This window comes from Nothobranchius furzeri, chromosome 12, assembly GCF_043380555.1.
Source record: "Nothobranchius furzeri strain GRZ-AD chromosome 12, NfurGRZ-RIMD1, whole genome shotgun sequence".
NCBI classification, from domain to species: domain Eukaryota; kingdom Metazoa; phylum Chordata; class Actinopteri; order Cyprinodontiformes; family Nothobranchiidae; genus Nothobranchius; species Nothobranchius furzeri.
In genome coordinates, this window is record NC_091752.1 from 37,457,795 (window position 1) to 37,469,165 (window position 11,371).

Sequence of the window (11,371 nt, forward strand, 5' to 3'; positions counted from 1 at the left end):
ATCAGCCCAAATTAGGCCAGAAAATGAACAATGCTTTACAGATACTCTGATTACTGTATTGACTCTAAAGATAATCTCATCAGATAGTCCTGTTGTGTGTGGGATGTTAGGAGGGCTCTGGTCATCAAGACTGCTCCAATCACAAATCTGAGATTTTCTAAGTGCTGGTCCTGATGCTGCAGCATGTGTGGTGTTCCCTAAAGAAAAATGAGCATGCATCCTGCAGAATGTGACATGTAGCCATTAAGGAAATAAAGGGGTGGAGGCACACACTTATCGCTAATTCTTGTCGCTTTCTTGTCCACCATGTTTGCACATGCCAACTTCACCATGGGAACCAGTTGTAATTTAGTTGGAACGTATTAAATTACTACTTTTATCTATGTCACAACTGAAAAAAAAAAGTATTTCTTTAACATTTCTGCAGAGTCCTACAAATGTTCTCCTTGATTATGCCTCAACTCCTGTTGTGTGGAATTTTGGTTGTAAAATCATCTCAGAATGTCTGACTCGTCCTTTGTTTGTTTAAGAAATTAAATTCATTATTTTGTGGATGTCTGTTATCCCCCCCCCCCCCCCCAAACTAACAAACAGAAGTTCATATATCTTGATTTAAATTATTTCCAGATCTTTGCAGGTTTTGAAATCCTGAGTAAAACAAGTTTAATTTTATTTTCCTTGAAGACAAAATTTAAACCTGAGCTGAGCAGCAGAAATGGTCTCGTAATGAAATGACAGGTTTGGTCAGTCCTAGAACAAAACGATGAAACAAAAACAAGCCATTGGAAGGATGCATCACACTTTATGTATGTAGGCAGCATGCTGAATATAACTTCTAAGCTGTAACAAAATGATATTTTATTTGATTTTGACAACCACAAAGATAGTTTTTATTATACTTTATTATTTTTCTAGACCCTAATACTTGTGGTTTTACATTTCTCATCAGAAACAGATATGATTGGATGTGATTAGTTTTCATCACAACAGAGCCAGATACTTTTACTGCATCTGTTTTATTTCTCTGTGTATTCTTACCGTTTTGATAAACGTACCTTGGCAGCAGTCATGCAGATGTGCTTTCTTCTAAGAGAAAGGGGTGAAGAACATAATTCCTTAGTTGACGGGGGACTGAGTCAATCAGTGTGTTTACATGTGCATCAGAAAACCAAAGTATTGCCCTAAAAAGACTCACGTCGGTTTTTTTTTATTGCATATGAACATGTTAATCTGGCTGAAGGCAAACTGAGTCTAATTGAGCTGAAGCACCCAGAAAAAGCGATAGCAATCCAAATGCATTCTGGTTGTAAATGGGTCAGCCGAACTAAACCGGTAAGACGCTCGCATTCCGGAAGTGACGAGATCGCAGAAACGGTCTTCTGAGAAGACCATCGTCGCAAAGCAACATGCGTAACACCATAAAACAGGACGGTACGTACCAAATAAGCTGTGTTGCAGCGTTGTTGTACGTTCCTTCAGCCATTGTGCATATCCTGTTTCACTCCCGCCAGCCTCTGTTTACTGCTTGTGTTGCTATAAGCTAACCAGAAGAATGCCGACATGAAGAGACGCATGTCGCCATCTACTGTACCGGAGTGGAACCAACTTTATCTGAGAGGCCAGTTTTCTAATGCACATGTAAACTGGGATAAAGACTCCCAGCTCATTACAATAAGATTGGCAGATCTACTTAGAAGTCAGTCATTCTGCGTGTAACTGCAGTCATTGTTATAACTGATCAGTGTACAGTTCCTGTTCCAGTTGTGAAATTTAACATATGTAGAGGAAAACTGATCTGAGTAAACCTCACTGCACCAAAAGCTGATACCCATTTGGGTAACTGGACCCGTGTTTCGGCACTACCCCAGAACTACGGAGGACCATTTGTGTTTTGAATTATTAAAACACACACGGCTCTTTTTTCCTGAGTTTCAGGCCCACTTTGGTGTTCCTAACATGCACCTCTGCACATCTCAGCACCACCAAAACGCACTAAAAATTTATGACCTTAACATTCCTGCAGGGTCAAACAATTCATCAAATCCTGCACATTCTGGTTTCAATTACACAGCCGATTGTGGGGAGCGGTTATTTTAGCAGGTTCATTTGGCCCAGTGGGGAGGTTGACTCGTTTTTGCTTGACATCACATCCCTTGAACGCAACCGGGCATCAGATTCAGGACAGACGCTGATCTCCACGCTTGTACAGATGGCAGGAGAGAATTTGTCAGCCTGCTGCTGTGGGTGCCATCATGCAACTGTCTTCTGCAATTTCTGTTTTGTCTTCTCAGTTTGGACCTTTCCAGCAGCATCCACTGTGGTTTAACTTTCTTCTACTCCTTTCATCTGTTTGACACATTTTAGTAGAAGAGTCGCATTTCCTCTCCCTTTAAAATTCTGCAAGTTTCTCATTTAAACGACTGTTCTATTCTCCCACATCGTCCTTTATTATCCGACTTTCTCGATTCCGTTGTCCGTTCCTCTGCCTCATACCCTCACCCATGTCTCCCTTCTCTTGGGCGGAGTGGTGATAAATCCCAGTTTTATTACTGGAGAATTCCTCTCTCCCTGCAGGGCTGACAGCTCCCCACGTTCTGAGACACTGCTAGGACCAAACCCAATCCTCCCTCCCTGCATCACTCCATCTCTGCCTCCATCTGGCCCTGATTACTGAGAGGGTGGAAGAAGGGTGGCGAGTGGAGAGGGGAGGATGTTGGAGGAAGGCATCACAACATTTCGCTGCAGGAGAGGAAGGGAGTGGATGATGCACAACATGTTGGTACGGATGAAGAGGCGAGAACTAGGTGGAACATTGACCATGTGATAATGGTGCTAGTGAGGAGAAGGAAAAAGCTGGAAATTAAGGAATTTGAAGAAAAAAAAAGTTTCTGATTAGATCCAGTTAAAGGATCAGTTCTTTTATGGTTCAGTAAAGCTAAAATAATGAAGCACATTTATGGATTTAGTGTGCATAAAGATGATTTATTCATTTGCTGTAAAACCCGAGGTATGGTGGTACACAAGACAGCAAAGTACATAAGAAAAAATGCACCGTCATCCAGTATTTACAGCATGTTATGCTTTAAAACGTTTGCAGTGGCTGAATGCATATTTTTGGTGTTTCAGCAGAGGAACAGCAGCTGAGGCCCGTGGATGTAATCGAGAAGTGATAATGACCATCATTTGTGTGGAGAGAGGCTAAACGGAGAGGAGAGCTGAGGAGGCTGCGAGCGTGTCTGCGTGTGTGATGCTGGCAGGCGGACAGCGCTGCAGCAGGTGCCAGAGGAGAGTCTCATAAACACAACTGCTTTGGACAATCTGGCTTCTCACATCAAATCAACGTGTTTTTGAAAACGTCCACTTCAGCTGTTCACACCATCACCACTCAGTGGGCAAGGATGACAACAGAAGTAATTATTATGACAAAGTTGTGTTTTAGTTAGTTTGTTTTTACAGTGAAGCAGAAAACACATGCTTTTTATGGTACTTGTTAGTAAAGTACATATTCTAAAGAGAGAGTTTCAGTTCTGTTCCCACATCAGTGTTTTAATTTAATCCTAATTACAGCAAAGTTAAGATCTTTATTTGACATTTAGAGATAGATTAAAGTGTTTAGAAAACTTGATTTTAGGGTAAATTTAATTAATTTTTGTAGCTCATAAATGCTCTGAGGTAGTAAAAATATAAAACTAATCGGGAAGTTTTTCATTTTACGCTTTGCCCGTTGAGCACCGTCTTGCAGAAGCCGGTGTCACGTGACTTTATCTGTGTTCAAGATAAAAAGTAATAAAACCATTTTTAAGTTTTACTGAACATAAGACTCAATAGTTAAAGATAAAGGAGCGACTATTACAGAGAGAGTTAATTTGCATTATGATGAACAGCTAATTCTCTTTTTGTTAAGAGATTTAAAAAGAACTTTAGCTTTATTTACATCTCATGTTTACGGCAAAATGAAACAAGCAGCTCATTTAGACAATATAACGAAGGTGGAGAAGATCTAAACTTTAGCCATTATCATCATACTTCAGAAGTAAGGAAGGAAAACTACAACTGTTGCACATATTCACCCTATTAAAGGCGTTGAACACTGAAAAATATTTGTAATGATTATTTCTGATTATAATCAGTCCCTCTGAGTGTTTCATGCAGGCTGAACATGAAAATAATCTCTTACATCTATCTGCCGCATTAGCATCTGATACAAAATAGACGGTGAAACTCAGAAAGTCACAGATCTACGTCACGCTGTCATTTAACGTTCACGAACTCACCCATGCTGACTCACGACGGAGAAGGCTGTTGTTGGTTTAGCATCCAGGAAACAGCGGAGGACATCTTGGCTACTAGAAGCTAACAGTTAGCATTAGCAACTCCACCACACAGCAGGACTTCTTCAGGCTTGTGGAGATAAAACATCAACATTGCAGAGCAAGCAGAGTCAGTGGTAGAGTCATGTTGCTGTTAGCCAATCAGAGACAAGAGTCCAAATTCGTCTGAAGCGCAGCTGAGATGTGGCTCACTTCTATTTCCTGATTGTGGTGCATCGAAGCTTTGTGTCCCCAGACTACGACTTACAAGGCATTCATTCCTACTAGAGACCAGAGCAAATACTGATTAAACAGGTGAACCACACCTTTAATGCTATTTTAGCCAAAAGTCAGTAAACGAATCCAGGTGTTTTTTGGACGATATATTCCGAGTTGTGTCAAACGTGTTAAAATAAAGTGGAAAACATGTAGAAACATGTTGCTAGCATACATTTTTACCAAGTTTGTGAGATTTCTTATTATAATTACGTTTTAAGGCTCTTAGCACGACGGTTCAGATCAAACCTTTACAACAGAATGTATTATTTTACAAAAATGCATAATATCCTCACAAATTATGTTTAGCATTTTATTATGAATACATTTTTGGAAAAAGCCTGTATATTATTCTTTGTTACCCCTTAAGCACGTCTATAAAACATCAAAGTGAATGCCAAAGATCTTGTTGACGAGGCTTCAAGCTCGGTGCTGGATTGTGACTCACACCTCACTTGCTCTCTTGCACCTCCACCAAAATAATCAGGATAATTTCTATTCATTATTACACCTCCATTTATCTGTGAGTCGAGTTGTGGGGAGGACGGGGTATAACTCTGAAGAATAACAATACCATTAAAAAGCCTGCGTGGAAAAAATCAATCATTGTTGCCGTTAATGTCCCTCCAGCCTATTCAGATGGCCTCTCCTCTTTCCTAATGTCCACCCATCTGTGTGTGTGTGTGTGTGTGTGTGTGTGTGTGTGTGTGTGTGTGTGTTTGTGTGTGTGTGTGTGTGTGTGTGTGTGTGTGTGTGTGTGTGTGTGTGTGTGTGTGTGTGTGGCTGTTATATTCAAAACCCTTTAATCAACAATCGCTGCATCTGGGCCGGATAATGAATGGTATTGTTTATAACCTGACTTCTGTGCTGTCTGCTGATAAATGCATTTGTGCCTGATGCCATCATCTGCACGAGAAATGAGATTGTGCTTTATTTTAATATGAAAGTGGGGCGGTGGGGTGGGGGGCTGTGTTAATATAATTTTCTTGGTAAAGTTGTTACGGCGATGGCGATCGTGATGATGATGTTCCGTTGTGTCGACCAGATGAAAGATTAAACTGCAGCAATAAACGTGAGAAGATGCAAAGTTAGATATGAAGTAATTGCTTTTTGATTCATGGCCCGTGACAATAAGACAGATAAGCAGTAAAAACAAAGACATTCAGACGAGATGAAAATTAATAAGACAAATTTACAAAAAACAAACAAAGGCACTCACGTTCCTCCTTCATCACAGGAGGTCTCTGCTTAAGCAGTTTCACGTTTAAGCGTTATTCTTGACAGGTGCAGCAGCGATTCACCTCTTTGGAACCAAGACCGTTAATGGGAAGTGCTGCAACATGCTTATCTGGTGTGATTTTAATGAAAATATATCCTGTTGAAGACCAAATACAGATAGTTCACACAAGTACAACTCGCACTCATCACACATAGATCAAGAAATTACAAGCACAGAGTAAATGGTTAAACTTTATGAGGTGATAAAATCCTGTGAAAATAGGACAACTATACATTCAATATGGGTTATAACTAAGAACAGTACAAGAAACTAAGTACTGCATGAGCAAAACAGATAGAAAACAGCGTATGTTTAATTGCGCTTTACAAAAAATGCTGAATAAAAACTATCAATTCCCATTCCTACACACATGAGAAAAAACTCTGAGTACAGTTTTGTTCCCTTTTGTCCTTCTGGAATAGCAGCGATGTTGCTGCCACGACGGAAACCTGGTAGCAACTCATCCAAGCTTTCCATGGGTTTCAGCAGCTCTTTGCTCTTAAATTGTAAAATGACAGCCATAGGGCACCCCCTCCTCCCCTCCCCCAGCCTTCCAGGGTTGACACTGATAACTGCTCTAAAACCAGGTGAGTCCTGCCATGTTAGCAGCTGCCGGCCTCTATGATGCAGACTTGTACAACAAGGCTGCTACTGAGACAAAGTATAAAATGTTTAAGGCTACAAATGGTACTTGAAAGTTGTAAATGTGCATGTGTGAAGCACTGAAGGTGTTCTCTGTCGAGTTTTCTAATCTAAAGTTTTCTTTATGAGATATGATTTCTTTTCACATGTTGAGTCACTTTAATTTGCTAATTGGTCAGACAGCCTGGGGGCGGGGCTAGTAAAAACAGCAAAACTGCTGGTTGACAGCATGCTCTGAACTCCTCTCTCTGAGCTTTTTGTGAACTATTCGTGAGTCGTCTGGCCAAATGATCGTACACATTTGGTTCAATTTTGGCTGCGTGTTGCCACTTTTACATCCCAGAATGCATTTCAACCCCGGCTATGGGAGTGTTGGTGTACAGGATGGAGGAGATGGCATTAATATACCTGGATCTGGGGAGTTTCCTTCTTCCACACCTTATGGGGAGTTCTGGGTTCACACCTGAGCAACAACCTACACAGGTGTGGAAACAGTGCTTAAATGTGACTCATTATCATCAGCATCATCTTTAGAAACAACAGTTTCTCAGTCAGAACCCCTTTAAGGGCTGAACTAATATCATTAGGAACACTTATTATCCACACGATAATCTGAGAATGATCACAAGTAAAGCTTTTTTGTCATTATTCCAGTGAAATAAATGAAGATCAAACTTGCAGCAGATCATGAAGATTCCATGAATTGGAGGCGTCACCTGAAGGATGATGCTCTTCTCATCTATGAAATGTTGCATGGCGGCTTTCATTTAAAGCGTTTAAACTCTGACATGAGATGAAGACGCTGTCCTCACTCCATCTTCTGCTCCTGCATCCCTCCACCCCTCCCTCCACTTGAGTGAAAGGCACCAGCTGGGGTCGGCTGCCTGATGCTGGGCCCTGCTAGGTGGCATTGACAGCTGAATTATCCCAGAGGCTGCGGTGGCTGATTATCAGCGGAGAAGTCATCAGCCTCCCCTTCTGCCACCATTCCCCTATCTCTCTTTCCCCCATCACCCTGTCCTCCTTCCCGTCCCCCCGTCACCCCTCGTCAAGGGAGCAACGCCTTCTCTAAGCCCCCTGTCCTGGTCCTCTTGACAGGTAATCTCAGCAATAACAATTACTGGCATTACTGGTGTCATAAACAAGTCGCCAACCTAGAGGCTGCTGGACAATAACAATGACTTTATAATCCACCATGCCAAGGCCGTCTAATCTAACAGGCCCCATGTAATCCACAGACCAGAGGCTGATCACAGAGCTGATATTTGAGAATAAAACAGAAATAAGCATTTAAATAAATAATGGTGTCTGTTGTGTTCATTTAGGGGCAATGTATTTAAATTAAGTCAGCTTGATTAATAAAGAACAAAATTCGTATGAAAATATTATTTCTTGTAGATAGTTTCTTTCATTGTGTTTTTAATGTTTAAAACAGCAGGAATTTAAATTGTGTTCAATGTTAAAAATAAGCAAAAATAAATTAATGCTTAGAATTTTATTTTGGAATAAAATCGGACAAATGAAGGAACAATTTTAATATCCTTAATTTGTTCTTCTGATCTTATTTTTTCCAGAGAAAAATAAACACAAATGTTGAATTTATTTGTGATATTTTTGTTTTCCGATTTGAATAAGTAAAATTCTGTTGATAGTAGCTAATATTCATTAAAACCTTTGTTTGGTTTGTATTTGGGGACAGGACCAGCTCGCTGCGCCTCAGCCGACGCAAACAAGGCGCATTGTGGCCCGGAGCGCTAAAATAATTTGCGCCTCCCTGATGAGGAGAGCTGAGCAGCAATTAACACGTGTCAGAGTCGACATCATCAGGTGCCACTCTCCTTTTCTCTCCGAAGGCTCTGGCTCCTCTGCTCCCGTTTCCTCTGGCGACGGAGGCAAAAATCACAAATACATAAAAATAACGGGGTTCTTTTATATTTAACGATCTCCGCCACCAACATCCTGGTGCTGCATCCTTAATTTATGTTTAGCTTTTTTTTATTTTCACTTGTGATTTTTTTTAAAGTCCGTCGTTGCAGCGACCGACAGATCTGAGACAGGAGCTCCGAGCGGAGGAGAATGAAACTGATGGCGCAAATAAACCCAGAAGACTTCAGTTGTTAGTTCGACTTCAAGTCACAGAACCAGTTTCCCGTTTATTTATTTATTTATTTATTTATTTATTTATTTATTTATTTATTTATTTATTTATTTTAGCTTTGCATAAATCATTTCCTATTAAAATGGTTTTAAAATAGTTTTTTTTTATAATATTTTACTATTTTTGTCATTAACTAAAATATGAATAACAATTGGTTTATTAGATCATATATAAACAAACAGCAACACTGAAGAAAAACAGATTTTCAGATACATTTAAAAGAAATAAATCCGACAAAAATATAATCAAGTAATTAAAAGAATTTTTTTCTGTTTTGCACAAATTATTTACGTTATTTTCCTATTTAAATTCTTGTCATGTGTTAGCCTTTAATAGGACAGCCATAATAAACGCTGATTATGATGTGTAAAATACAATTAATGTTATTAATATTAGGCATCAATTTAATCTCAAATTAAAGCCAAATGTCTCTAATTTTAACTTAATTATTAAAAATATCTTCATCTATTTTCTTTACACTAGAAAAACAACTAAAAGTAACTTTTAAAGCTTGATCCCAGATTCGTGTTAACCATGTTTCTTTTGTCTCTGCCCTCATGGACGCAGGGTGAAGCAGAAGAAAGAAGAAACAGAAAGGAGGAGGAGGAGGAGGTGTTTGTGTTGCCATTCTTCTGACCTGAGCCGCTCATCCTCCTCAGAGCCCAGCGGGAGCTCGGCCAGCGCCTGCCTTGCCTACCCAGGCTCCTTTTGGTGTGTGCATATCATTAGCATACATTTCTCCAGCTGATGAGGCCTCGCTCTCATTAAAGGATCGTCCCTCCAAATTCCCTCCCAGAATCCTGCTGCTTCCTGCCGCCATGAGTCCCTGCCTGTGGTGGTGACGGCATGCTGTTGTTCCAAAAGTCAACCAGAACACGGCGAGAAGATGAGGGGAGGGGAGGACAAACAGGAGGAAGGAGAAGGGATGTACAGGAAATAAAGAGCAACAGAGTTCCTGCAGCAAAAACAAAAGAGAAAGCAAAGGAGAGGAGTGGAAAAATCCCAGAGAGGCGATGGAGAGGATAAATGAGTCCACTGTGAGTGGTAAAGCCCTCTCCGCCTGGCTCTCTCTCTCGCGCGCGCTCTGACTCTTGAACCAGGCTCCATTTTGTGTTAAGCAGCTCCCTCTCATGACAGATCTCTGTAGGGGTCAGGGGTCAAAGTTGAGGACAGGGTCAGCTGTAACACAACTTGTAAGAGAACTCTACAAACTCTCCTGCAGCCACCCCACCCACAAATAACTCCTCCATGACTCCGTCCCCCTCGGCCAATGGCTGCAGGAGAGGGAAGAGAGGGAATGGGCGTGCAACTGCAAGTCCCCCTGATGACTAGATGGAGAAGTTAGAAATAATCCTCATCAGAGGACAAAACGCTGTTTTAAAAGTCTGGTGCTAGATTCTGACATTTACTCCTGTGACTGAGAGGTAAACAGAAAGCTGTTTCTGTTACCTAGAGTGTCTCAGTTTATCACCATGGTTACCGTTAGTCATACAGATCCACCGATGTGGGGTTGTTCATTGCCGATACCGATGCTGACCTTTTGGGGCGATTTTTACGCTCAGTTTCTAGACCATTTCTTCACCACAACATTTTTGAACCTATCCAGTCTCTGAATTCTGAGTTATTTTTCTGATCAATAATAAAATCAAACATTTATTCAAAGTTAATCAAACAAATCTGTAAACGGACCAAGTAGCAAATATAAGCAGGAAAAAATTAAAAAGCCATTTCAGCTGGAAACTATGTTTTAGAGCATTTATTAAGCAGACGTTTTCCAGGAACAACAGCAGCACTGGGCTGCCCATGGATGTGCCTGACTTTAAATCGGCTCTCTAAAGAGGTTTATCTGCTAATGATGTATTCAAAAATGTAGATTTTGGCTTGGTATGTTGACCATTCCCTAGTTGGCCATATTTTAAATGCAATTAAAATTAATTAAAAGTTCCAATAGAAGAGATTCTAAAAATCTAATGAGATCTGCAACATTTATCCAAATTTTTAATGCTTTTGAATTAGCACTGATTTGTATTTTTAGTACAAATTATGGCCCAACTTTTCTTTTTCTTCTATGTTTATGTAAAAGCAAATATATTCAACTAACAAAACACATTTCTCCTACAAACATGATGAAAACATTTACTAAATTACGAGGTGATCGAAAAATAACCATAAATATGTTGATTCCAGTACGTCAAATAAATAAATGTAGTTAAAAACACAAACTAACCTAATTTGCCTTAACCTTTGGGACAAATGCTAAAACTGTGGGTCTTATAACAAGTCACATTTATTTGATCATTTGAATATTTAATCAAGCAATCGGCACAAAAACTCCAGCTCTGTCATTACTGACGCATCTTAATGGTGAAACTTGATATGTAATCTTCTGACAACAGTTTATGCTCTCCACAGGCACCATGACAGCTAATAAATCCATGTGAAAGAGTTTAATGACGTCATGTTTCTGTGAGCTAACGTATCCTAAACATGCTGTCAGAGTTCAGCTGCACAAAAACAAAGCTTTCTGACTTAAACACGTCACCAATTTAGTTTTTCTGCTTTGCAACTTTGGCATTTTCTCCAGGTTTACCAGAGAAAGGTGTAGAAAGGACTCTGTGAGTGTGGTTAGTGGTTCATGTTTGGAGTAAAGCGTAGACCCGTGCCACACTGGGGCTCAGGAATGTGTTTTTATCCGTTTCTGAATAA

General features: G+C 40.1%; 1 long non-coding RNA gene across 3 annotated transcripts; it reads right to left on the minus strand.

Annotated features, from left to right (window-relative positions):
• Positions 1–567: 567 nt before the first annotated feature.
• On the minus strand, positions 568–9,879 carry LOC129166847 (uncharacterized). Of its 3 annotated transcripts, none has more exons than XR_011515602.1 (3): positions 9,303–9,879; positions 6,916–7,404; positions 568–5,961 (listed from the first exon to the last, which is right to left on the minus strand). It is a non-coding gene; the product is annotated as an uncharacterized lncRNA (long non-coding RNA). The 3 variants fall into 3 exon arrangements; XR_011515603.1 differs by having other exon boundaries at positions 568–750; positions 1,056–5,961; positions 6,916–9,879; XR_008565743.2 differs by having other exon boundaries at positions 6,916–9,879.
• Between the last annotated feature and the right edge of the window lie 1,492 nt (positions 9,880–11,371).